A 27,945-nucleotide genomic window follows, 5' to 3' on the forward strand; every position below is an offset into this window, starting at 1 on the left:
GCCTGGAGGAAAAGTGCCTCATATTCCGCCTAGGAACCCTCCAACCACACGGGATGAATGTAGATTTCTCCAGCTTCCTAATAAGGGCTTATGCCCGAAACGTCGATTCTCCTGCTCCTCGGATGCTGCCTGGTCTGCTGTGTTTTTTCAGCACCACATTTTTCATCTCCATACCTCTCACTCCATTTACAACACTTGGTAAAACCACCTGATAGACTAATCTTTTGTAAACATATATGGAACGTCCCCTTGCATATACAAATGTGACAATTGTTTGTGTAGTGGAAGTGCAATTAACTGTACCCAAACTGTTCTATTACCCCTGAGATCCTTGTAGGAACTACCTGTCTTCTCATTGTTAATCATCAACTTGCCCTACAAGAATTTTGTTAACCTGATCATTTGGTACTATTCTTTTGTCGTGCTAATATATGTGATTTTTGGGTTACCTCTGTTAGTGTCACCCCTGGGTCACCTCTGGTTATCCCACACCAGAGAGCAGGATTTTAGCTGCATCTTCACCATCCTGGCCAGCACTTGACCCTCGTTTGATATCAGTAAAGAAACACATTATCTGGATTATTTATGTCAGTGCTATTTGTGAGATGTTGCACAAAGATCTGCATACCTTCCATAAGTGGCTATACACTTAAAAATATTCACTGTTTTGGGGAACCTTTCTGACTGTGTGTTACCACTGAACAAAGGTTGACACATGACCGAGTGAGAGCTGGAAACAACTACAGCTGGAGTTTCTGCCTTAGAGGGTAGAGCATTGCTATCTCTGCACAGGACTGCCTTTATTGCTTTGCCTGAAGGAGGTTGAAGATGCTGAGTTTTTCATGTTGACAGGGGGGCTCCACTGTGCTTCTGGTAACCATGGAGAGCCCTAACTGCCTCCTGGTGTGTCAGTTTTTTCTTCTGGCTGGTGAAATGTGATTACAAACTGGAAAAGGTGCATTGTTGTGAGAAACAGTTTTTCTTCTGGACTTTAAATGTTTTCATGTGAGTTACACTATCCTCTAGGAACTAGATTCTAAATCAGTGACAGGATTCTTTTCTGTCTTTTCAGAAAAAAAAAGTGACTTTTTAAAAGAAAACTCATTCATTGAAACTCATCATTTATTGCCCAGAATAAGTTATTATTGTGGCTCTGGAGTCATATAAAGGCGGGAGCAGGGAAAGGTACATTTCTTTCCCTAAGGGGTGTTTGTGGACTAGATGGGCCTTTATGTAGATCATTTACATGGTCACCATTAAAACTGGCTTCTTAGCTCAAATTGTTATTGAATTCAAATTTCAGCATTAACATGATTCAACCCTTGTCCAAGGTCATTAGCCTGAAGTTCCAGATTGCTGGTTTAGTGGCATTTCCATTACACCCATAGCTGCCCAATTTATGGCTGATAGTGCCATTTCTGGGTGGCGCAGGTATTTTGACCAAAAGATTTTACCCACCCTGCTTTCTGTTGTACTTACCACTGTAGCCTCAGACAAAGTTGTTTCTGTTTATTTGTAAAAAAATATACAGTACTTGGAGCCATTCCCACCATTCATTCGTTTCCTGCACTGAGCAACCATTGAAAGTTTACATAGAGAAGCAATGTTAGTTGCTTAATGAAGTTTGGAAAGGAGATTGTTGATCCCAGACTGGAACAACAAACAGAAGAGAGGAGATGTTTCAGACAGGCAGTGGTCAGAGGTCGATCCAAACCCACCTTATTGAATAGCCAACTTTAACATAAATATTAGGAGAACAATAGACCAAATCTTAGCAATCCGAAAGCAGCAATTGGATTTGTGACTATATCTGTAAGGGTGTCTTGTTTTAGGAGAGATGGCAAGATGAAAAGTTTCAAATCAGGTATGCCAGCTTCTTCCAACACTTGCTGATCTAAATAGGAGAGTGAAAATGGAGAGTCATTTTCCTTTGGCTATGAATGCAGCTTCTTTCTCAAACTTCCTCATGAGCTTTAAGGCTCAATATCAATACATTGATAGTTGATAATAGGCAATAGGTGCAGGAGTAGGCCATTCGGCCCTTCGAGCCAGCATCACCATTCATTATGATCTTGGCTGATCATTCACAATCAGTATCCTGTTCCTGCTTTATCCCCATATCCCTTGATTCCACGATCTTTAAGAACTCTATCCATCTCTTTCTTGAAAGTATCCAAAGACTTGGCCTCCACTGCCTTCTGGGGCAGAGCATTCCATACACCCACATTCTCTGGGTGAAGGAGTTTCTCCTCAACTCTGTTCTAAATGGCCTACCCCTTATTGTTAAGCTGTGTCCTCTGGTTCTGGACTCACCCATCAGCGGAAACATGCTTCCTGCCTCCAGAGTGTCCAATCCTTTAATAATCTTATACGTCTCAATCAGATCCTCTCACATCCTTCAAAACTCAAGTGTGTACAAGCCCAGTCACTCCAATCTTTCAACACATGATAGTCTCGCCATTCCGGGAATTGACCTCGTGAACCTACACTGCACTCCCTCAATAGCCAGAATGTCTTTCCTCAAACTTGGAGACCAAAACTGCACACAATACTCCAGGTGTGATCTCACCAGGGACCAGTACAGCTGCAGAAGGACCTCTTTGCTCCTATACTCAATTCCTCTTGTAATTGAGTCCAGCTTGACTCCATTTAGATAGTAATCTACCTTCCTTTCTTGCCAAAGTGGATAACCACACATTTATCCACATTAAACTGCATCTGCCAGGCATCTGTCCACTCAGCCTGTCCAGGTCACCCTGTATTCTCATAACATCCTCCTCTCATTTCACCCTGCCACCCAGCTTTGTGTCATTTGCTAATATTACTTTTAATAGCTTCATCTATATCATTAATATATGTTGTAAACAGCTGTGGTCCCAGCATCACACCTTGTGATACCCCACTGGTCACCGCCTGTCATTCCGAAAGGGACCTGTTTCTGACTACTCTTTGCTTCCTGTCAGTCAGCCAGTTTTCAATCCAAGTCGGTATTTTGTCCCCAGTACCATGTACCCTACTTTTGCTCACTAACCTCCTATGTGGGACTTCATCAAAGGCTTTCTGAAAGTTTAGGTACACTACATCCATTGGCTCTCCCTTGTCCATCTTCATAGTTACATCCTCAAAAAATTCCAGAAGATTAGTCAAGAATGATTTCCCCTTCATAAATCCATGCTGACTCTGACTTATCCTGTTACTGCTATCCTAATGAGTTGTAATTTCATCTTTTATAATTGATTCCAGCATCTTTCCCACTACTGATGTCAGGCTAACCGGTCTATAATTCCCTGTTTTCACTCTCCCTCCCTTCTTGAAAAGTGGGAAAGCATTAACCACTCTCCAATCCGCAGGTACTGATCCTGAATTGATAGAACATTGGAAAATGATCACCAATGCATCCACGATTTCTGGAGCCACCTCCTTAAGTAACCTGGGATGCAGACCGTCCGGTATCGGAGACTTATCAGCCTTCAGACCTAACAGTCTATCCAACACCATTTCCTGCCTAATATAAATTCCCTTCAGTTCATCCATTACTCTAGGTCCTTCAGCTACTATTACATCTGGGAGATTGCTTGTATCTTCCCCAATGAAGACAGATCCAAAGTACCTACCTATTCAACTCTTCTGCCATTTCTTTGTTTCCCATAATAAATTCACCCATTTCTGTCTTCAAGAGCCCAATTTTAGTCTTAAACATTTTTTCTTCTTTTCACTTACCTAAAAAACCTTTTATTATCCTCCTTTTTATTTTTGGCCAGTTTGCCTCCATATCTCATTTTTTCTCTGCGTGTTGCCTTTTTAGTTATCCTCTGTTGCTCTTTAAAAGTTTCCCAATCCTCTGGCTTCCTGCTCAGCTTTGCTTTGTTATACTTCTCTTTTATCTTTGTACAGTCCTTAACTTACCTCGTCAGCCATGGCTGCCTCTGCCTCCACTTAGGATCTTTCTTCCTCTTTGGAATGAACTGATCCTGCACCTTCTGCATTATATTCAGAAATACCTGCCATTGTTGTTCCCTGCTAGGGTATTGCACCATTGAACTTTGGCCAGCTCCTCCCTCATAGCTCCATAGTTCCCTTTATTCAACTTCAAGACTGACAATAGCTCGAAAGTGTTATTGGATGAAACATTATTGATGATAAAAAGCCTTTTATAAATAATTTAAAATTTCTAAAAAGCATAGGCTTCCAAACACTAAATAGAAAAAAATGCTATTCTCATTCAGTGGCTTCACTCCAACTTAACGGGGGAAGTCAATGGCATTTTTGAGGTTGAATTTAAAGGGAACAGCATTTTATTGCATCTTCAACCATTATCGAGTTCCTTTTGAAGAATAGGTCTATTGTCCTTGGGGTGAAAGCAGCAGCAGGCAGTTTGGTGCATGGCCTAAACGTGACCAAGGAACAAATACTGCTGAACATCCCGCTGTATGTCCCCTGTTCCATAAATGGTGTGGGATCTTTCATTGGCACCTGCAATAGGATTAGGGATAGCTTAATTTACCCAAAAGCTTGCATCCTTGACAAGACCTCTATATTCATTGCCTGGAGTGCTGATCACTTTAATAGAATAGGTTAGCTCAGTTGGCTGTGAGGCTGGTTTGTGATTCGGAGTGATGCCAACAGCACAAGCTGAGGGCACCATGGAGATCCCACCTTCTCAACCTCTCTCTCACTCTCTGTAATGAGAGAGCAGCCTTTGGCCTTCTGGTGATCTTTACTATCTGAGCCATGCTGACAATGCATAGGGAGGGACAAGGGAACTTTGTCATGAATACACTGGGGAGGAGAGAACTTCACATTGGCTTAGCTAGGGGCGTTTATGTTTTAGATTAGATTCCTTACAGTGTGGAAACAGGCCCTTCGGCCCAACAAGTCCACACCAATCCTCCGAAGAGTAACCCACCCAGACCAATCTCTCTCTGACTGATGCACCTAACACTACATGGCCAATTCACCTGACCTGCACATCTTTGGACTGTGGGAGGAAACTGGAGCACCCGAGGAAACCCACGCAGACACAGGGAAAATGTGCAAACTCCACATAGACAGTCACCCGAGGCTGGAATTGAACCTGGGATCCTGGTGCTGTGAGGTAGCAGTGCTAACCATTGAGCTACCGTGCTGCCCCTTGTTTAAAAGAAAAGCTGTTTATTGTGGTGGACTGTTGTAAGTTTATCATTTATTTTCCATTCTTTAACCAGAGAAAGGAAACATGCAAACATTCATCATCTGGAGAGTTTCCAGGTTCATAAAGTAATGATACACTCCTCTGACGAGGCCATTGTCGGGTTTTGGTAACTGCTTATTTGTTTTCCTGAAAATCGATGAGTTGTTGAAGCTGTGTCTCCTTTTTACATTCTTCACATCGATGGTTCTTGACTTGCTGCTGATTTTACTTTCATACAGTCAGCCTTGTTGATGCTTCCTGTGGTGGAAGTGAAAATGTAAGCACATTTCCATTGATGGGAATGAATGAAAATCTGCTATTAATTACTCAAACCATTTTATTCAGGATTGCATGCCTGTGGTCACCTTGGTAATGTTGTTATTGAATGATTTATTGTTGTCACGTGTACCGAGATACACTGCTGCTTAGCTGAACCAGAACACCAATGTCAATTTCCCAAAGGCTAATTATTTCATTTCATTTCCTTTATTTTCCTTCTATGTGGCTTTTTGTGCAATTTGATTAGATTTATTACTGTCACATGTATCTAGGTACAGTGAAAAGTTTTATTTTGTGTGCAGTACAGGTTGACCATACCATGCAAAGTGCATTAGAATAACAGAGTGAGGAATACAGCTGCAGAGAAGGTGTACAGAGAGTGGGATCAAAATTTAAATTTAATATTTGAGGGGTTCATTCAGAAGTTTGATAACAGCAGGGAAGAAGCTGTTCTTGAACCTGTTGGTAGGTGACTAAGCTTTTGTATCTTCTGCCTGATGGAAGAGGTTGGGAGAAATTATAACCGGGATGGAGGGGTCTTTGATTGTGTTGGTTGTTTTCCTGAGGCAGCAGAATGTGTAGAAGGAGTCAGTGGATTGGAGGTTTATTTGTGAGATGGACTCATTAAGTCATAAGTCATACTGCGGTCCAACCAGTCCATGTTGAACGTAATCCCAAACTAAACTAGCCCCACCTGCCTGCTCTTTTCCCATATCCCTCCAAACCGTTCCTGTTCATGTATCCACGTAAATGGCTTTTAAACATTGTATTGTACCCACAGCTACCACTTCCTCAGGAAGCTCATTCTACACATGAACCACCCTCTGTGTAAATTCACCTTGTGTCTTTTTTAAATCTCTCCCCTCGCATCTTAAAAATGTGTCTCCTAAGTTTGAAATCCCTCATTGTAGGGAAAAGGCGACTACCATTAACTCTTCCTAAATTGCTGGTCAGTTTCTGATGCTTTTCTCTCCTCCCTGAGGCAAATGTGTGGTCTTCTTGCTGCAGTCATTCAGCACTCAGTGCAACACTTTTTGACTCATTGATTATCAATCAATCCCTTGCAGTTGATGATGGGAGACACAACCACAAATAGAAATGAAAAGATAGAAAAAACTCATTGGTGTCAGGGGCATAACCCCATTGAAATACAGTCAGTTGGTGAGTGTTTGAAACAGGAGGCACATTAATGTTTTGGATATAATCCCTGAACAGACTTCCATTCCAATTGAGACTGTGGTTTTTCCACAACTTGTAATTCTAATATTCCTCATTTAGAATCTAGTCTTGAAAGTTTGCCAGTTTCTTCTATAACTTTGAGAAAGTAAAACAATTCATCCAAATGAAGGTCAAAAAAGAGCAGAGTCCTTTCTTTTCCAAGAATATATTTTTCCTAATGGGAGAGTACAGCCGCAATCTTGATTTTGCTATTCTGCCTCTTGTTTTGATGCTGTCATGTGGCATGGGAGAAATGTCTGAAATTGGGCTTTGTTAAGAAATGTATTAAAATTCCAAACACAATTTATCAAAATGTTTTTTTGTTTCATTCAATGTGGGGTGTGGGTGTTGCTGGCTGGGTCCAGCATTTACTGCCTGTCCCTAGTTGCTCTGGAGAAGGTGGTGATGATCTGCCTTCTTGAACCACTGCAGTCCATGTGCTGTGGTTTAACCCACAATGCCCTTAGGGAGGGAATTCCAGGATTTTGATCCAGTGACATTGAAGGTACGGCGATATATTTCCAAGTCAGAATGGTGAGTGGCTTAGAGGGAAACTTGTAGGTGGAGGTGTTCCCATTATATGTGCTGCCCTTGTCTTTCTAATTGGAAGTGATCATGGTGCTGTCTAAGGAACTGTGGAGAATTTTTTGGTGATCAACTTAAATAACTCGATGGCCCCAAGTGTGTAGAATTTTCAGTATTACAATAAAAGTAAAGACACCATAGTCCTCTGGGATCAACAGGTTAATCTCTTAATAGACAAGTTTAACCTGAGGGTCACCATGGCACAGGTGAGGGCAGAGGTTGAGAAGGTGGATCCTGTTTAGTAACCTCAGCCACTGTGGTAGTTGACCCTACACTACATACATTCTTTAAGAATTACATGTAGAATGTATCAGGGTAAATGCTAAAGAATGTTTCCTACCTGATGGGAGAGTTTATGACCAGGGGCATAGTCTCACAATAAAGAGGCCTTCATGTTGAGGATAACCTCCAACATGTTGTGTGGCACTATCACCATGCTAAATGGGACAGACTTTGAACAGATCTACCAACTCAAGACTGGGCATCAATGAGGCGTTGTGGGCCACCAACAGCAGCAGAACTGTATTCCAGCACAATCTGTAACCTCATGGCCCGGCATATCCCCCACTCAACCATTACCATCAAGCCAGGGGATCAACCCTGGTTCAATGGAGAGTGCAGGAGGGTATGACAGGAACAACACCAGGCATACTTGAAGATGAGATTTCAACCTGGTGAAGCTACCAAACAGGACTATTTGAATATCAAACAGCAAGTGGTACACAGAGCTGAATGATCCGACAACCAATACATCAAATAGAACATAGAACCAATACATAGCACAGAACAGGCCCTTCGGCCCACGATGTTGTGCTGAACATTTATCCTAGCTTAAGCACCCATCCATGTACCTATCCAATTGCCGCTTAAAAGTCACCAATGATTCTGACTCTGCCACTCCCACAGGCAGCGCATTCCATGCCCCCACTACTCTCTGGGTAAAGAACCCACCCCTGACATCCCCCCTATACCGGGGAGAAAGTGAGGTCTGCAGATGCTGGAGATCAAAGTTGAAACTTCATTGCTGGAACAGCACAGCAGGTCAGGAATTCCTGAAGAAGGGCCTGTGCCCGAAACGTCGAATCTCCTGTTCCCTGGATGCTGCCTGACCTGCTGTGCTGTTCCAGCAATAAAGTTTCAACTTTGATCCCCCCTATACCTTCCACCCTTCACCTTAAATTTATGTCCCCTGGTAACACTCTAAGCTCTATAGCCCTAAGACATCTAGTTGTGGGAGGGAGAGGCTCCACAATTATCCCCCTCCTCAATGATGCAAGAGCCCAGCACTTCAGCGCAAAAGAGAAGGCTGAAGCTTTCGCAGTAATCTTCAGCCAGAAGTGCTGAGTGGATAATCCATCTCAGCCTCCCCCAGTGGTCCCCAGCATTACAGACACCTGTCATCAGCCAACTTGATTCACTTCACATGATATCAAGAAATGGTTTGACATACTGGATACTACAAAGACTACAGTCCCTGACAACATTCTGGCATTAATACTGAAGACGTGTGTTCCAGAACTTGCCACTCCCCTCGCCAAGCTGTTCCAGCCCAGTTACAACACTGGCATCTACCTGACAATGTGGAAAATTGCCCGGGTATGTCCTGTATAGAAAAAGCAGGACAAATCCAACCCGGAAAATTACTGCTCCATCAGTCTACTCTTGATCCTCAATAAAGTGATGGAAGGGGTCATTAACAGGGCTATCAAGCAGCACCTGCTCAGCGACGCCCAGTTTGGGGTCCCCCAGGGTCACTCAGCTCCTGACCTCATTACAGCCGTGCTTCAAACATGGACAAAAGAGCTGAATTCCAGAGGGGAGGGGAGGGGGACAGCCCTTGGTATCAAGGCTGCATTTGACCAAGTGTGGTAAGGAACCCTGGCAAAATAGGAATCAATGAGAGGAAAGGTCTCTGCTGGTTAGAGTCACACCTGGCACATAGGAAGATGGTTGTGGTTGTCGGAGGTCAGTCATCTCAGCTCCAGGACTTTTCTGCAGGAATTTCTCAGGATAGTGTGCTCGGCTCAGTCATCTTTAGCTGCTTCATCAATGATCTTCCCTCCATTGTAAGGTCAGAAGTGGGGATGTTCGCTGATGATGGCACAATGTTCATCACCATTTGTGACTCCTCAATCACTGAAGCAGTTCATGTTCAAATGTAACAAGTTCTGGGCAATATCTAGGCTTGGGCTGACAAGTGGAAAGCAACGTTTGTGCCACACAAATGCCAGGCAGTGACAATCTAACCTTGGTCTCTTGATATTACTATCACTGAATCCCTCACTATCAACAACCTTGGGGTTTCCATTGACTAGAAACGCAACTAGACTCACCACTTAAACACAGTGACTACAAGAGCAGGTAGAAGCTGTTTATCTACAAGGTATAAGTCAGGAGTATGATGGAATATTCCCTACTTGCCTGGATGGCTGCAACTGCTACAATATTCAAGAATCTTAACACCATCCAGGTCAAAGCAGCCTGCTTGGTTGGCACCACACCCACAAGCATCTAATCCGCTATCACCAGTGCTCAGTAGTAGGGTGTACTATCTACAACGAGCACTGCAAACATTCACCAAAGATCCTCAGACAGCACCTTCCAAACCCACAACCACTTCCATCGAGAAGGACAAGGGCAGCAGATACATGGGAACACCACCCCCTGCAAGTTCCCCTCCAAACCACTCACCATCTTGATTTGGAAAGATATCACCGGTCCTTCACTGTCGCTGGATCAACATCCTGGAATTCCCTCCCTTAGAGCATTGTGGGTCAACCCACTGCATGCGGACTGCAGTGATTCAAGAAAGCAGCTTGCCCCACCTTCTGAAGGGCAACTAGGGACAGGCAATAAATACTGGACCCAACCAGTGACATCCATGTCCTATGTGGGTTGAGTTGAGAGTGAGGTGCTGGAAAAGTACAGCAGGTCAGGCAGCATCTGAGGAGCAGGAAAATCAACGTTTCAGCATAAGCCCTTCATCAGGAAGGGCTTCATCGGCCTCATTCCTGATGAAGGGTTTTTGCCCGAAACATTGATTCTCCTGCTCTTCGGATGCTGCCTGACCTGCTGTGCTTTTCCAGCACCTCACTCTTGACTCTGATCTCCAGCATCTGCAGTCCTCACTTTCTCCTATGACTCTGTGGAACTCCTTGCTACAGAGAGCTGTGGGGTCAGAGTCCATGTGTAGATTTAAGGCTGAAATCAATAGATTCTTGATCAGTTGGGGAATCCATGATAATGGGGAAAGGGTAGGAAAGTGGACATGAGGAATGTTGGATCAGTCATGATCCTATTGAATGGAGAGAGCAAGCTCGAGGGGCTGAATGGCCTACTCCAATTCCTACTTCTTTGGCCTTATGTTGACATTACTCTGCACTGCAAAATAGCAGTACAGTTAGCTGAACTATCTGAGCCCCACTATTGCTGTGGTTTATCATTATACATCTCTGTGATGGTGCTTTGAGCTGTGGCTTTGATTTCTGTTTTACAACTCGGATGTACCGAGTGTTCACCTTTAATGTTGTAATTTGTAAAGCTAGCTTCACAATGTCAAGTCTTGACATCTAAAGGAGGGAAATTATTCAAATTGGTGAGGACAGGCTGCCAATCAGAGTTATTTCTAAAAGGGTTAAAGTATTTTGAAATAATCTTCAACCTGAATACTTCAAACAGACTGCCTTGAAGGTTTTGCTTTGGAATTTCTGCCTTTGAAATGGTGACCTTTTTAGAAACATAGTTAAGGCCTCTCCACAGCAATCCCTTTGTATATATTTCCTTAACATTCTTTTGTGGGATGTAAGTGCCACTGGCTAGGGCCAGCATTTATTGTCCAGCCCTACTTGCCCTCACCACCTTTCTGAACCACTGCAGCCCTTGAATGACTGTGGGAATTGAATTCATGGTCTTGGTAAATATTCCCACTTTAACTGATGTTTCTAACAGTGCAGTGTTCATTAACTGCTGGATAATGCCCGATGATCCCCGAGACCCGAGTACCATGCACTATAATATAAATCAAACCCAATCCACTGGGGACTGAGGTGTCAGAATAACAACAGGAGATCCTTTACCATCTATATCCCCATTATATTTCACGGTACCTTCTTTGCTTGTGATAAAACAGGCCACATATAATTTCAGACACCACCAGTATACACAATGCTATGGATGCCATGGTGATGTTCATGATTTTAACTTCTGCAAATAGAGAGACACACATTCCCATTACCAGTCGTGAAGACAGATTAGTAAGAGCATGTGTCGAAACATGCAACCGAAGATATGAAAAGGAATAGGCCATTCTGCCCCTTGAGCTTGCTCAGCCATTCAACATGATTGTGGCTGATTATTGCACTCAATACCGTAATCCCGCCCTCCCTCCATATCCCTTGATCCATTGGCCAACAGAGCTACATCTACCTCCTTCTTGAAAACATTGAATATTTTGGCCTCGGTCACTTTATTTGGTGATGAATTCGACAGGCTCCCCGCTCTCTGGGTGAAGAAATCTCTCCACATCTCAATCCTAAAAGATTTACCCCTTATCCCTAAACAATGACCCTTGGTTCTGGACTTCCCCACCATCAGGACCATCCTGCGTTCACCTTGTCTAATCCTGCTAGAAAGCTAACCAACATTGATCTAATTGTTAATAAGCACATGGTATTACTTACCAGAAAGGGTACCATCCAGATCCTTTTGATAGTCTAAGGATAACGCAGAAACCCACCAAACCGTGCGTACTGTTCAAAATTACCCTTGACATCAGAATGGACCAAGGGAGCTCAGTCTGAACTGTTTCAACAGTAAAAGCATATGATTAATCATCTGTTACCATGCCAACGGCTACTATCATTTTTTGGTTTCCCCCTACATCCACTTAACTTGTTCGAAGCAAATTTTTTAAAAATTCTGAGCTAGTTTCAACCCAGCACAAAGTGAAATTTCCTGCTTTGTTTACTTTTAAAAGCAAAATGTTTTTGATCTATTCAAGTCATTTGCCCTTTCACAGATCCCAACCGAGACAGGCAACAAATGGTAATGTGAAGGAGACTTGGGTGACAAGAGAAGAGGAGCTTCTCATCAAGAGGAAGAAGAAAGCTTACTTAAGGTTAAGGAAGTAAGGATCTGGCACAGCTTTAGAGGATTACAGGATAATTAGGAAAGAACTCAAAACTGGACTGAGGAGGGCTAGGAGGGGGCACAAAAAGCCTTGGCGGGAAGGATTAGGGAAAACCCAAAGGTGTACTACACCTAGGTGAGGAATAAGAGAATGATCAGAGGGAAGATAGGGCCAATTGGGGATTGAGGAGGGAACTTGTGCCTGGAGTCTGAAGAGATAGGGGAGGTACCTGAATGAGTGTTTTGCTTCAATATTCACTCAGTGAGAGAGACCTTTTTGATAGTGAGAACACCATGGACCAGGTTAATCAACTTGAACAGATTGATATTAATGAAGGGGATGTGCTGGAAATTCTGGGAAGCATCAAGGCAGGTATATCCCCATAGCCAGATATACCCAAGGTTTCTATGGAAAGCGAGGAATGAGATTGCTGTGCCTCTGGTGATGATCTTTTAATCGTCACTCTCCACAGGAGTAGTATCGGCTGAATGGAGGGAGGGGAATGTTTGTTCCTCTGTTCAAGAAAGGGAATAGGGAAATCCCTGGGAATTACAGACCAGTCAGTCTTAGGTCTGTGGTAAGCAAGGTACTGGAAAGGATTCTGAGAGATAGGATTTATGACAATTTGGAAAAACATAGTTTGATTAAAGATAGTCATCATGGCTTTGTGAGAGGCAGGTCATGCCTCACAAGCCTTTTGAGTTCTTTGAGGATGTGACGAGACAAGTTAATGAAGGTCGAACAATGGATGTAGTATAAATGGAATTCAGCAAGGCATTTGATAAGGTTCCCCACAGTAGGCTCATTCAGAAAGTTAGGAGGTATGGGATACAGGGAAATCTGGCTGTCTGGATACAGAATTGGCTGGCTGAAAGAAGGCAGCGAGTGGTAGAGGATGGTAAATATTCCACCAGGAGGTCGGTGACCCACAGGGATCTGTTCTTGGACCTCTGCTCTTTGTAGTTTTTATAAATGACTTGGATGAAGCAGTGGAAGGGTGGGTTAGTAAGTTTGCCGATGAGACAAAGGTCAGTGGTGTTGTAGATTGTGTGGAGGGCTGTTGCAGGCTACAACAAGACATTGACAGGGTGCAGAGCTGGGCTGAGAAGTGGCAGATGGAGTTCAACCTGGATAAATGTGAAGTGATTCATTTTGGAAGGTTGAATTTGAATGATGAATACAGGATTAAAAACAGGATTCTTGACAGTGTGGAGGAACAGAGGAATCTTGGGGTCCATGTGCATAGATCCCTCAAAGTTGCCACCCAGGTTGACAGAAGGCATATGGTGTTTTGACTTTTGATAATGGGGAATTGAGTTTAGGAGCTGTGAGGTTTTGCTGCAGTTCTATAAAAGGAGAAAGTGAGGACTGCAGATGCTGGAGATCAGAGCTGAAAATGTGTTGCTGGAAAAGCGCAGCAGGTCAGGCAGCATCCAAGGAACAGGAGAATCGACATTTCGGGCATAAGCCTGAAGAAGGGCTTATGCCCGAAACGTCGATTCTCCTGTTCCCTGGATGCTGCCTGACCTGCTGCGCTTTTCCAACAACACATTTTCAGCGCAGCTCTATAAAACCCTGGTTAAACCACACTTGGAATATTGTGTCCAGTTCTGGTCACCTTATGATAGGAAGGATGCAGATGCTTTAGAGAGGGTGCAGAGGAGATTTACCAGGATGCTGCCTGGATTGGAGGGTTTGTCTTATGAAGAGAGGTTGAGGGAGATTTGAATCTAGGTCCTGAAGATGATGGTCAGTAGATTAACCCTCTGTGGTACCAAGGTGACCCTGCACTGAATGGATATGATGGAAACTAACATGGTTTCTCCTAAAAAAACAAATGTCACAATCTGAATAGAATATTGTAAAACTCAGCGGGCAGTTGCCAAATATACGTTCATTTGGAATAATCTTTGGAATATGAGCAGGAGTAGATTTTTCAGCCCATTGAGTCTGCTGTACCATTCAACAAACATGATTGATCATCTCTCTCAACACCATTTCCCTGCACCTTCCTAATATCCTTGTATGTCTTTAATTTCAAGTGATTTGTTGATCCCAGGCTTGAACATACTCAATTACTGAGCTTCTGCAGCTCTCAAGGATAGCACGTTTCAGCAACTTACCATCCTCTGTGTGAAGAAATTCTATATCTTGCTCTCAGTTAATCCCCCTCTGATTGTGAAATTGTATCCCATGGTTCTAGAGTCCCTGAGCAGGCAAAGGAGCATCTTGTATTTGTCTTGTTAAACTCAATGCAAAGTTTGTACACTTCAATGAGACCAGCCACATCCATCTAAAGTTGAGGGAATATAGGCCCAATCTTCTTGTGATTAAAAAAAAAACAGAAAGTGTTGGAGAAACTCAGTAGGTCCGGCTGATGTTACAGAGGGAGAAACAGAGTGAACATTCCGAGTTCACTGACCGTTCTTCAGAATGGTTCTGAACTGAGATCTCACAACAGGCCACCAACCTTGAAATATGAACTCTGTTTCTCTCTGCATAACTGCTGCCAGACCTGCTGAGTTTCTCCAGCACTTTCAGATCTCCAGTGTACTTTGTTTTATTCACCTATAAGGACCTAGCAATCAGTCTGTTACATAATGGTGTCACATACATAAAATGCACAGGACAATTTAAAATCACGCCTCACAGCGCCAGAGACTCAGATTCGATTCCACCCTCAGGTGTGTGGAGTTTGCACATTCTCCCTGTGTCTGTGTGGGTTTCCCCTGGGTGCTCCGGTTTCCTCCCACAGTCCAAAGCTGTGCAAGTTAGGTGAACTGACCAGTGCTAAATTGCTGGCTAGGTGGATTAACCATGGGAACGCAGGGTTACAGGGTAGGGGGGTAGGTTTGGAGGGTTGGTGTGTAACTCAATGGCCAAATGGCCTACTTCCACTCTGTAGGGATTCTTCAATTATATGAGGATATGCTCTTGTGGCGCTGTAACTGACAGGATTGTGGATTAATGTCTGCAAGGTGAGATACACAGGACAGCTTTCTCAGCCAGCATGGAAATGATGTGCCAAATGATGACTTTGTGTCTTGTAAACCTTTTGATGTTTCTACTCTGGAAGTAAATGTTGTTGACATAGCTTCAATAATGCTACATTGTAGCTAACTTCTGGCTTCTTCATGACAAAGCCAACATTTCTAGCATTCTGCCATTAGTGAATGAAATATCCTGCATGTGTATGTTCCAATGGGTTATCCCTGATATTGCCTGTGATCAATTTAGCATCAATAGCTTGAAGGGAATTTGTTAGTGTGTTAGAATATTATGAATAAAATTAGACAACGTATTAAAATCCCCTTTGCCAGGTAGACTGGTGTTCACTTAGTGCAACAATGTGAGGGTGAATGAAGTGGCTGGACACAGGTTTCTGGGCTATTACTGAGGAGAGATGCAGAGACTCGGGGTGAACGAACAGCGCTAGGGATGAAGATGCTGCTGCAGTTTCTGACAGTGTGGAGACAAATGATCTCAAGATGCAAATCTGCAGGGAATCGGGGAAACAGAGACTCCTTTATTGAGCAGATTGCGTTAATAAACTCCAAAGGCTGTCTCTATTTCAGATAATAACTCTCAGATCAGTCACTGACTGTTTCTTAATATAGAGCTATTCAGTAAATGAGACTTGACTCTGAAAACGTCACTTTTATTACTTTGATAGGAAAGAGTCCCCACAGTGATTATTGACATCGAATATCGACAGCTGACTGTGAGCAGTGAATCTAAGTAAACTGGTATTATTCTGTCTTCAAGAATGTGCATCATCCCTTTGGCAACTCTGTTCAATATCTGTAACTGATTTTGTTGATAGCCATTGTAAAGGATCCTCTTAAACAAACACAGATAATGCTGGAGAAACTCAGAGGTCTGGCAGCATCTGTGGATAGAGAAACAGAGTTAACATTTCAGGTCTGATATGATTCTTCTTCAGAACTAAAAGGTGTTGGAACTGTTTTTTATAGACTTCTGACAGAGGAGTCACAGAGTCATAGGGTCATAGCAATGTACAGCACAGAAACAGACCCTTCAGTCCACCTTGTCCATGCTGATCAGATATATAACCTAATTTAGACCCATTTGCCAACATTTTGCTCATATCCCTCTAAACCCTTCCCATTCATATACCCATTAGATGCCTTGTAAATATTGTAATTGTACCAACCTCCACCACTTCCTGTGGTAGCTCATTCCATACACACACACCACACTCTGTGAAAAAGTTGTCCCTTTCAAATCTTTTCCCTCTCACCTTAAACCTATGCCCTCTAGTTTTGGACTCCCCTACCCTGGGGAAAAGACGTTGGCTATTACCCTATCCATGCCCCTCATGACCTTTATAAGGTCATCTCTCAGCCTCTGATGCTCCAGGGAAAACAGCCCCAGCCTATTCAGCCTCTCCCTATAGCTCAAATCCTCCAACCCTGGCAACCAGTAATATGCTTCCTGAATGACAACTGTTCAAATGCAACACGCAGTTTTATTTTACTGATCAAGTGATAAATGATCCCAAAAAAAACCTCTAAATATCTTACTTGCCATTGTTACCTGGAAAATTTTGTTTTTCCCAGGATGATCGGAAAGATGCAGACAAGATATGGAAGGTTCTTAAAGACCAGTTCAAGGTAAGTATTAACTTCAAGATTAGTAACTCCAACTCATGTCATTATTTATCTGAGGACAAGGAGTTTCCTAGTCAATGCATTAATATACCTTTAAGACCCATTGCTGCATCAAGGCATCTGACCTGAGGGGATAACGATCTCAGTCTCTGTTTTCCCTCGGATCACATGGGCCATGATGCTGTGTAGAAGCAGGCAGCTGATAGCTAATAACTATGTGACCTCATGGCTTAATATTCACCCAGACACATACCTAGGTGTGAAATGTACTCTACATAATAGTTATAAATATGGGGTCCCTGATTTATGAACATTTGCTTTATGAATGCTTGTATTTATGAAAGTGTTCCCACACTAGGGTGTAATTTTAAAGACAGGGCATATGACCATTTCCTGTCCTTATGAATAGCTCCTTTACAATTTCCTGCATTGCATTCTGACTGGTGTCCAAAGTGACTTGTCAACGGACTGCAGAATGGAACTTTTTTGCAATCTGGGGACCGCCTGAAACAATATCGATTGGATTCTTCAATGCCACAATATCCCACTAAGTTTCTCATGCTACATTCTCAATGTCAGCATTGCAACACCTTATTGGAGGCAAATGCATGGCACAGGTTCTGGTGAACAAATGAGAAAGAGTTCATAGATATTTATCTCTTTGTATTGACTGGGAGTCAATAAGCAGGAGCCCTGGCTGGTATAGAATAAAACCCAAGACCCCATCCTTCAGCCCAAGGGTTCAGTGATTGATGGAGTTCATTTCCAGGCTCTGGGGGAGAATGTAAGTTTTGTTTAAGATGTATGATGTGACGCCTGTTAAACATCTTTCCTGATCCCATTCTGCTCAAATGACATTGTTAGTGAAAGCCAACACAAGTCCGTCTACCTCATTACCAATGGAGGCAATGTTGGGGATTTTAATAACATGGTTGTGCTTTGATGCTATTTCTAGTCGTAATGAGCAAACAGAGCAAAAATGTAAATTACCTCCACAGCACGTTTTTGAGCCTATGATTAAGATAATTGCATAGACTTGAGACAAAAATAGCAAAGCAATTTTTGTCTTCACTGCTGAATAAGCAATGCAAATACAACAACTGAATGCTAAAATAAAATACATTCAGTGATTTTCAATCCCAACACTGATACGAACATACTTTACTGAGGGGGCAAAATGCTAAATTCAGAGTGGACTCCATGAATTGAAGGTGAGAGTGAGTGACCACTAATTGTATGGGATCCCATCAGATGTGGGGAACATCAGTGTTCAATGGATTGACATTGTTATTTCAATTATCCAACAGAGTAAATATCTCTTGATTTAGAAGAACTGTTTCAACAAAGGTGTTTGACGGTCGCTGTCAGAACAAAGATAGCTTTATTCCAGTGAAGGGGAAAGACATACATTTGTATTGAGCGCTAGCTATCTCCAACAAGCACTTTACAGCTAATGCTGCACCTTTATAAAGTGCAATCACTGTTTTACTATAGGACATGCAGTAGCAAATCTGCTCACACCAGACTCCCACACACAGTTCAAAAACAGAAATTGCTGGAAAAGCTCAGCATGTCTGGCAGCATCTGAGGAGAGAAACCAGAGTTAACATTTCAGGTACAGTGACCTTTTCTCAGATTTGCTGAGTTTTTCCAGCAATTTGTTTTTGTTTCTGATTTACAGCATCCACACTTCTTCTGGTTATTATTCCCACAGACAGTTATTTTCTAATGATCAGGTAATCTGTTTTTGTGGTATTGGTTGTGGACAAGATAATGAGTTTGAAGTAGTGTCCAGGATGGAGACACGGCCCTGGTACAATGTCCTACTTGAAAGATGACTTTCCCAATAGTGCAGTTCACCACAGGCTCTGCACTGCAGCATCAATGCAGAGTCCTGCAGTAGGAGCTGAGCCACAGCCTGGGGGTACGTGGGGCAGCTCTCCCAATGAGGCCAAGGTGGAGATTCTGGTGCAGAAAATGTCCCAGAGAGCAATAAAATAAAATAGTTCAATCAGAAGCAGAAAATGCTGGAAGTACCCAACAGATCAGGCAGCATCAATGGAGAGAGAAGTAGAATTCGGTAAGTTGGATTCATGATGCCTCAACAGACTGAGGAAGGATAGAAATGTAATGAGCTTTCAGCAAGTGAAAAGGGAAGAGGGGAATGGTAAAATCCAAAGGGAGGTTTTGTCATAGACTCGAGGGCCGGGAAGACTGAATTATAAAAGGTATTGTGTCCTACAGCCACAGGCAGTGATACGAGTTTAGTGAAGAAACAAAAGACAAAATAACTTTTGTAAATGTGGGATGTGTGTGGCATATGCTGTGCCTGAGGAATAAAGAATTTCAGGCTTCTTGTTCTGCATGAGTGTTTGTTTTTAATGAAACCATATATTAAGAAAGTGTTTTTTGAAAGTGAGTACATTTATTGAACTTTGTGAATAGTCTGATGATACACTTGAAAGTTAATCAATACAGACAGAAATGTTTAAAGGGGACAAAGAAAGGCAACTGAATACATACTTTAGTTCTGTTTTCACAAGGCAAGGACTGACGAGGGATAGTCAACATGGCTTTAAGCATGGGAAATCATGTCTCACAAACTTGATTGAGTTTTTGAAAAGTAACAAAGAGGATTGATGAGGGCAGAGCAGTAGACATGATGTAGATGAACTGCAGTAAGGCATTCAACAAGGTTCCACATGGGAGACTGGTTAGCAAGGTCAGATCTCACAGAATAAAGGGACAACTAGCCATTTGGATACAGAACTGGCTCAAAGGTAGAAGACTGAGGGTGGTGGTGGAGGGTTATTTTTCAGACTGGAGGCCTGTGACCAATGGAGTACCACTAGGATCGGTGCTGGGTCCTCTACTTTTTGTCACTTACATAAATGATTTGGATGCGAGCATAAGAGGTACATATAGTAAGTTTGCAGCTGACACCAAAATTGGAGGTGTAGTGGACAGCGAAGAAGGTTATCTCAGATTACAACAGGATCTGGACCAGATGGGCCAATGGGTTGAGAAGTGGCAGATGGAGTTTAATTCAGATAAATGTGAAGTGCTGCATTTTGGGAAAGCAAATCTTAAGAGGACTTATACACTTAATGGTAAGGTCCTAGGGTGTGTTGCTGAACAAAGAGACCTTGGAGTGCAGGTTCATAGCTCTTTGAGAGTGGAGTCGCAGGTAGATAGGATAGTGAAGGCAGCATTTGGTATGCTTTCCTTTATTGGTCAGAGTATTGAGTACAGGAGTTGGGAGGTCATGTTGCTTTCACCCAGAGGGTGGTACGTGTATGGAATGAGCTGCCAGAGGATGTGGTGGAGGCTGATACAATTGCAACATTTAAGAGGCATTTGGATGGGTATATGAATAGGAAGGGTTTGGAGGGATATGGGCCTGGTGCTGGCAGGTGGGACTAGATTGGGTTGGGATATCTGGTTGGCATGGACGGGTTGGACCGAAGGGTCTGTTTCCATGCTGTACATCTCTATGACTTTAAATCAGATACCAGAAATGTTGGAGAATGCAAGATTTAGTCAGAGGGAGATCAATATTAGTAGGGAAACGGTGCTGGGGAATTGATGGGATTGAAGGCAGATAAATCCCCGGGTCTGATAATCTAGAGAAAGTTGCTCTAGAATTAGTGAATGCATTGGTGGTCATCTTCCAGGATTCTATAGACACTGGCACAATCCATGCAGATTGGAGGGTAGCTGATGTCACTCTAATATTCAAAAAGGGAGGTAGAGAGATACCAGGGAATTATAGAGCAGTAAGCCTAATGTCGGGTGGGAGGGTAAACTGTGAAGAGGATGCAGAGATGCTTCAGCATGATCTGGACAGGTTGGGGAGTGTGTAAACCAATGGCAGATGCAGTATAATTTGGATAAGTGTGAAGTTATTCACTTTGGTAGCAAAAACAAGATGGCAGATTGTTACCTGAATGGCTGTAAATTGGGAGAGGGGAGTGGACAGTGGGACCTGGGTGTCCTTGTGCACCAGGCACTGAAGGTGAACATGCAGCTGCAGCAGGTGGTGAAGAAGGTAAATGGTACGTTGGCTTTCAGTGAGAGAGGTTTCGAGTACAGGAACAGGGCTGTTGCAGTTATGCAGGGTCTTAGTGAGGCCACTCATAGAATATTGTGTGCAGTTTTGGTCTTCACTTCTGAGGAAGGAAGCTCTTGCTCTCGAGGGAGTGCAGTGAAGGTTTACCAGGCTGGTTCCAGGATGAAGGAAATGACGTAGGGGAGAGATTCCTAGGTTGGGATTGTTCTCACTGGAGTTCAGGCAAATGAGGGGGAAATCTCAGAGGGACTTACAAAATTCTAACAGGACTAGACAGGGTAAATGCAGGGAGGATCTTCCCGATGGTGGGAGAGCCCAGAAAACAGAGATCACAGTCTGAGGATCGGGACTGGACCATTTAACTCAGAGATGAGGAGACATTTCTTCACCCAGAGTGATTAGCCTGTGGAATTTATGACCACAGGAAGTAGTTGATACCAAAACATTGAATGTACTCAAGAGACGGCTGGATCTCACACTTGGGGCGAATGGGATCAAAGGTTACAGGGAGAAAGCAGGATTAGGCTAATGAGTTGGATGATCTGCCATGATTGTGTTGACTGGCAGAGCAGGCCCAAAGGGCTGAATGGCCTTCTCCAGCTCCTATCTTCCATGTTTCAATGTCTCCATATTTCTTTTACTGAGTGCTGCACATTACTCCTCAGCATTGCCCAGTCATCATCGAGTCATAGAATCCTACAGCATGGAGATAGGCCATTTCACCCAAACTGGTCCATGCTGGCCAAAATGTCCAACTATGCTAACCCCATTTCCCTGCACTTGGCTCATTATCACTCTAAACCTTTCCTATCCATGTATTATTCCAGATCCTTTTGAAATATTGTTAAGGTACTTGCCTCAACCACTTCCACTGGCAGCTCATTCCATAGAGTTGATGGAATGCTCTTTACCACATATTCATGAGTTTTGTTGCTAACTTTCTGATTTTCTTCAGGATGCATGATTGAAGCATTAAAATCAGGAGTAAAACATGGAAATTACACTCCATATTTATGTTACCCATAAGTGCAAAAGAAAATTTGAAAGAGCAAATAGAAATTGAAAATGTAAATGATAAAGAATAATTCTGGCTTCAGTGAATTCAAGTACAATGATGTTGTGTGTCAGCCCAGATCTATTTCATAACACTATGTGTTCAATTATTAGAATATGCTGTGGTGTCATGTAATTATTGAACTCAGCACACTGTCAATGTGATACATCTCAATATGTTATAATAAAAATACGTGTTCCCACGCATTGTTAAAATATTGTGGTTCAGAGACTTTTAGATGTAAATTAGAGTAAATGTTTTAAGAAGGTCACAAAAACAATTTCAATTGAAAGCGGACTTTGAGAGTTTAATACACACATCATGATTGTTGACTGAGTAAATTTTCAGAATGTTGCCAAATTACAAGAATCCATTATTTCGATAAAAGCACAGATGTATTATATGTTTTGTGTCCTACGACTGTCTCTGCCTGTTCTGTAAATTATCCTCTCATATTTTCTGCTTGTCTGTCAGTCTCTGCAGATTTATCTTCCATTTACTCATGCTCTCTTCACTGTTTTTCACCAACTTGGTATTTAGTTTGTTCACTCAGAAATCTTTTCACTAAGATCCTGTTCTGTTCCTCTCCACGATATTGCTTTATAAGATCAGTTATTACAAGCTGTATTTCTGTGATCTCTATAAGGTTTCAATAATCGTGTGCAATTCCAGAAATATATCTTTTGCAAACACATTTACATATCCTATAATATTAACGTATTTGAATTAATTCTTATATATGTGGAGGGGACAGAAATAGTCCGGTCAGACAAGCAAAAATATAAAGTTATAAGTGTGTAAATGTTGGCAGTTCGGACATAAAGCACCATTAAATATAGTAATCTATTAGCTTTTCAAATGCAGATTGATTCCAGCATTTTCTCTACAAAAGCATTGTGTTTCCAGTGCTTGGAAGTATCACAAAGTGAACTGTGGGGTTTTGATGTTTTAGATAATAAATATGGTGTGAGAGGAAACATCCTGCTTAGAATTATCTGTCATCTTTGGATCAATGTCAGTATCTGTGTCAAACAGAGACCAGAGCAGGTCAGTGCATTGGTGAGGGATTGCTGCATTGTCAGTGACATTCACTTTAGGTCATTCATTTCATTGCTTTTTATGAGTCTGTGCTAGACTATATAGATGAAGTGAATAGCCAATATATTTTCCCCAGGGAGGGGCAGCCCAAAACTAGAGGACATAGGTTTAAGGTGAGAGGGGAAAGATTTGAAAGGGACCTGAGGGGCAACATTTTCATGCAGTGGGTGGTGAGTATATGGAGCAAACTGCCAGTGGAAGTAGTGGAGGCAGGTATAGTTACAACATTTAAAAGCTATTTGGACAGGTACATGGATAGGAAGGGTTTTGGGGTATAGGGGCCAAATGATGGTAAATGAGGCTAGTTTAGTTTGGGAAATTTGGTTTGCATGGACCAATTGGACTGAACAGAGTGCTGTGTGATTCTATGACTCTTTCAGGAAGATGTCAGTTATGAAGAGAGGCTGGGTAAGCTCAGGTTATTTCCTTTGGAGCAGAGAAAGTTGAGGGGGCCCTGATCGATCAGGGGCAGCGACAGGATGGAGAGAAAGCAGCTGCTCCTCTTTGTGGAAGGGTCAAGAACAAGTGTAACACTTTTACAGTGAAAGGCAGGAGGATTAGAGGGGATTTGAGGAAAATGGTTTCACCAAGAGGGTGGTGTGGGTCTGGAATGCACTACCCAGGAGGGGAGTTGAGCCAGGAAACTTCATAATCTTCAAAAATATTCTGAAAATGTATCATAAGATTCAAGGCAATGAGACTAGTGCAGGAAGGTCAGAGCAGTGCAGATAGCAGTATGTTTGTGGTAGTGCAGACTTGAATGGGCTAAAGGGCCTCTTCTATAATGTATGGTTCCATGATTCTACACAATAAGAAAAACCAAAGAGATTGTTCTACTCGTGACCACTGAAGTACAAAGGTGGAAAATGACAGGTTTAGAATGTCTTTGTACTAAAGATGGAGTCCAAATGTCCATGGTGTGTATTAACAGACTGGAGATCCTTTGTGAGCGTAGGTGGTTGGCTGGCCAGCAGCTCAGGAGTGTAGGCAGTTTTGACTCCTTAAAAATCTCTTCAAAAGTCTGATGAGGAAAGTTTGCCAAAATGCAACTTCTCCTTCATTGTTTTGATTAAAAGAGAGTGTGGTTGGTGAGATACAGGTTCTTTGATCATAGGCCTGGGGTTCAGGATGTTGACATTCAGTCTCTATTGTATGGATCAGTGTCGATCGCTCAAAACAATGGGAGTTATATGAAAAATAAATCCCCAAGCTGTACTGTCCAGTGTTCTCCTGAATGTACTGCCTTATGCAGTGTCAAATGTCACAGGCTGAACTTTGAGGTGCATTCAATCTTTGTCTTCCTGGTCATGAGTCCCTGTAGATTATGTCGTTGAGTGGATATTTTGAATCATAGTCAAGGCCAAAGTACACTCAATATGGCCCCATTAATCCTGTCACTCAAACAGTATTAGGGTCAGAAGTCCAGGATCTTTGAAGTGGTTTCATAGTCTGCAAACTGATAGAAGCAAATTCAGCAACTGAAACTTTAACCTTCCAGATCTGCATGACCCAGCGAATTAAAGGGCTGGAGTTGTTGATAATTTTCTGACCAGTTCAATGGCTTTCTGATGATATGGTACTTACGTTTTGAAAATTATAACAGACATTTCTGGTGACAAACTGCTACCATGGTTCAAAGACTTTGAAACTTTTCTCTCAGACATAACAAAATGCAATTTACAACTTGTACAGTTCATTAGATTTAAAACCCATCTGCAGGACTTTGCAAGTCCCTAACTCCCCAAGCCGTTAGAATTTGATGTCTCCCTTTATAGTTGAGTAAACACATGTTGAAAATCATGGGGCCAAGGGCAAGAGCAACACGATCTGATTGACTAATCGGTATCTGACAAGTGACGCTAAAGAATCTGTGAAGGAGAAGGTAAAATTATGAAATATGGGTCAAATGAAATTCATTTCAAATGTAATTGTATTTTATCTTTGGTTAGGACATTGGGAGAGACGGTGAGAGAAATGAAGTTGATGTTTGTAATAACCGGGATTTGAGTAAGTTACTCAAAAAAGGATTATGACATTGATGTATCACTTATTTGCCACTTTTTAAAAACTGTCTCTCAGAATAGAACATTATAATTTCGGCATGCCATACTCTGAACCGACGGTACAAGTTGGGAGTTTATAAGTAGCATTCCTATAAATAACTATGCATTATCGTTAGGCATAAGATATCAGTTAAGAAAACTATACTGAGCAATAACCTGCTCAGTAACGCTTAGTTTTGTTCCACCAGGACCACTCAGCTCCTGACCACATGACAGCCTTGGTTCAAACATGGACAAAGAGCTGAATTCCAGAGAGGAGGGGAGAGGGACAGCCCTTGGTATCAAGGCTGCATTCGACCGAGTGTGGCATCAAGGAGCCCTGGCAAAACTGGAATCAACGGGTATCAGGGTGCAAACTCCCTGCTGGTTGGACTCATACCTGGCGCAAAGGAAGATGGTTGTGGTAGTTGGAGGTCAGTCATCTCAGCTCCAGGACATCTCTGCAGGAGTTCCTCAGGATAGTGTCTTCGGTCTAACCATCTTCAGCTGCTTCAACAATGACCTTCCCTGCATCAGGTTAGAACTGGGGATGTTCCCCAAGGATTGCACAATATTCAGCACCGTTCACGACTTCTCAGATACTGAAGCAGTTCATGTCCAAATGCAGCAAGATCTGGACAATATCCAGTTGACAAGTGGCAAGTAACATTAATGACATATAAAAGCTAACCAATGACCATCTTCAACAAGCGACCATCTAATTATCACCTGCTGACATTCAGTTGAATCCCCTATCAACTCCCTGGGGGTTGCCATTGACCAGAAGCTCATTTGGGCTTGCCACATAAACACAGTGATTACAAGAGCATGTCAGAGGATGGGAATGCTGTGGTGAGTAACTCACCTCCTGACTCCCCAGAGTCTGTCCATCATCTACAAAGCACAAGTTAGGAGTGTGTTGGAATACTCCTCACTTTCCTGGATGACTACAGCTTACAAGAAGAACACTATTAAGACAAAGCAACTTGTCTGGACGTCGATAGCAAAATTCTTCAAATGCTGGAAGCACAAAATAAAAACAGAAACCTTTGGAAATACTCGGCAGGTCTAGAGGCACCTGACGAGAGAGAAAGAAAGCTAATGTTTCAGGCTGACCACTTACCTTGTTGCAATCTCTTGATTGATACAGTTGGTTAATTCAGACCAAATGAAAGATGTAGTTCTCTCACAGCACGTGAAGACTTTCTGGGTTTTGAATCTGCTAAGCTGGAACAGCCTGCTCCTCAATATTTGCACTAATTTCTCTGAATGATGCCTTGATCCTGTTATGATCACTGTCGATGATAGTACTGGGCAACTCTGAACTCAGAATGAAACCTGGCTTGAGAGACAATATCTTTAGTGGTTATAATTGGTTAATGAAGTGCTTAGTCACTGAAGATTAGCCACATGAAGCTATAGGTGTTCTTTAACAACAGAACACAGTTTATTACACTGAAACAAAAACAAATGCAGTACATATGCTGACAACATTTAGAAAGATCTTTTCACATACGTCAAAACCAAGTTTCAATCTGTTTCATAACATTGCAATCCCAGAAAACTATCACTTCTAGCTCAGCTTTTTCAATCTTCACTTATCTGACACTTTGCAATTTCTTTCCTTTGGATTGTTGAGTTTTTTTTTGTAATCCCTTTCTGAGTTAGCTGATATCAAACTTACAATTCTGAATGCCTAAGCATTTTCAATTCCAACAATTCAAAAACTTTGATCTAAAATTTTCCTGTTTGGAAGCTTCTCAGAATACAAACTTCTTCAAAGTGACTGGTACCTCTGAACTGAACTGGAAAAGCAGTTGGTTCTGCTCTGAGGAAACACCGTTCCATGTTCTGAACTGAACTCTGGATTGTTCTGAGTAAATCTTGAAATTTCTGTTCTGAATGCAAAACTGAACTAATTGCCATATGTGTTGGCTTTTTCTGTCCGAAACCCAGCAGCATAAACATTTCCACATTAACACCACAGGGGACTGCTCGGTAGTTGGCAGAAATTATAGACTTCTTGGAATTGATGTGCTTAGGTCACTTTTCACTCCCAAAACTGCATCCATCTGTCCTGAGAACACATCAATAGGATGCAGAGACTGTTTTGATAGCACACAATCATTTGTGCTTCCACATGTGCCTCTTTCAGCTCTCCTTAAGCATTCTATTGTGGGAGGTGCATTTTGAAAGACACAGGGAACTAATTAAATATATTGCAAGAACACAATATTCCAACTTTGTGTTTGATGCATTTTCTTGAGATCTTATCACAATTGCAATTGTGAAAAGTATTTGGCATTGGTTTTGAGGATGTACAGCTATCTGGTAAAAACAATGACTGCAGATGCTGGAAACCAGATTCTGGATTAGTGGTGCTGGAAAAGCACAGCAGATCAGGCAGCATCCGAGGAGCTTTGAAATCGATGTTTCGGGCAAAAGCCCCTCATCAGGAATAAAGGCAGAGAGCCTGAAGCGTGGAGATTCAGGCTCCCAATTCCTCCGCCTCTGCTGTATCTGCTCCCAGGAGGACCAGTTCCACCACAGAACATACCAGATGGCCTCCTTCTTTAGAGACCGCAATTTCCCTTCCCACGAGGTTAAAGATGCCCTCCAACGCATCTCGTCTACATCCCGCACCTCCGCCCTCAGACCCACCCCTCCAACC

This window comes from Chiloscyllium plagiosum, chromosome 22, assembly GCF_004010195.1.
Source record: "Chiloscyllium plagiosum isolate BGI_BamShark_2017 chromosome 22, ASM401019v2, whole genome shotgun sequence".
NCBI lineage: Eukaryota > Metazoa > Chordata > Chondrichthyes > Orectolobiformes > Hemiscylliidae > Chiloscyllium > Chiloscyllium plagiosum.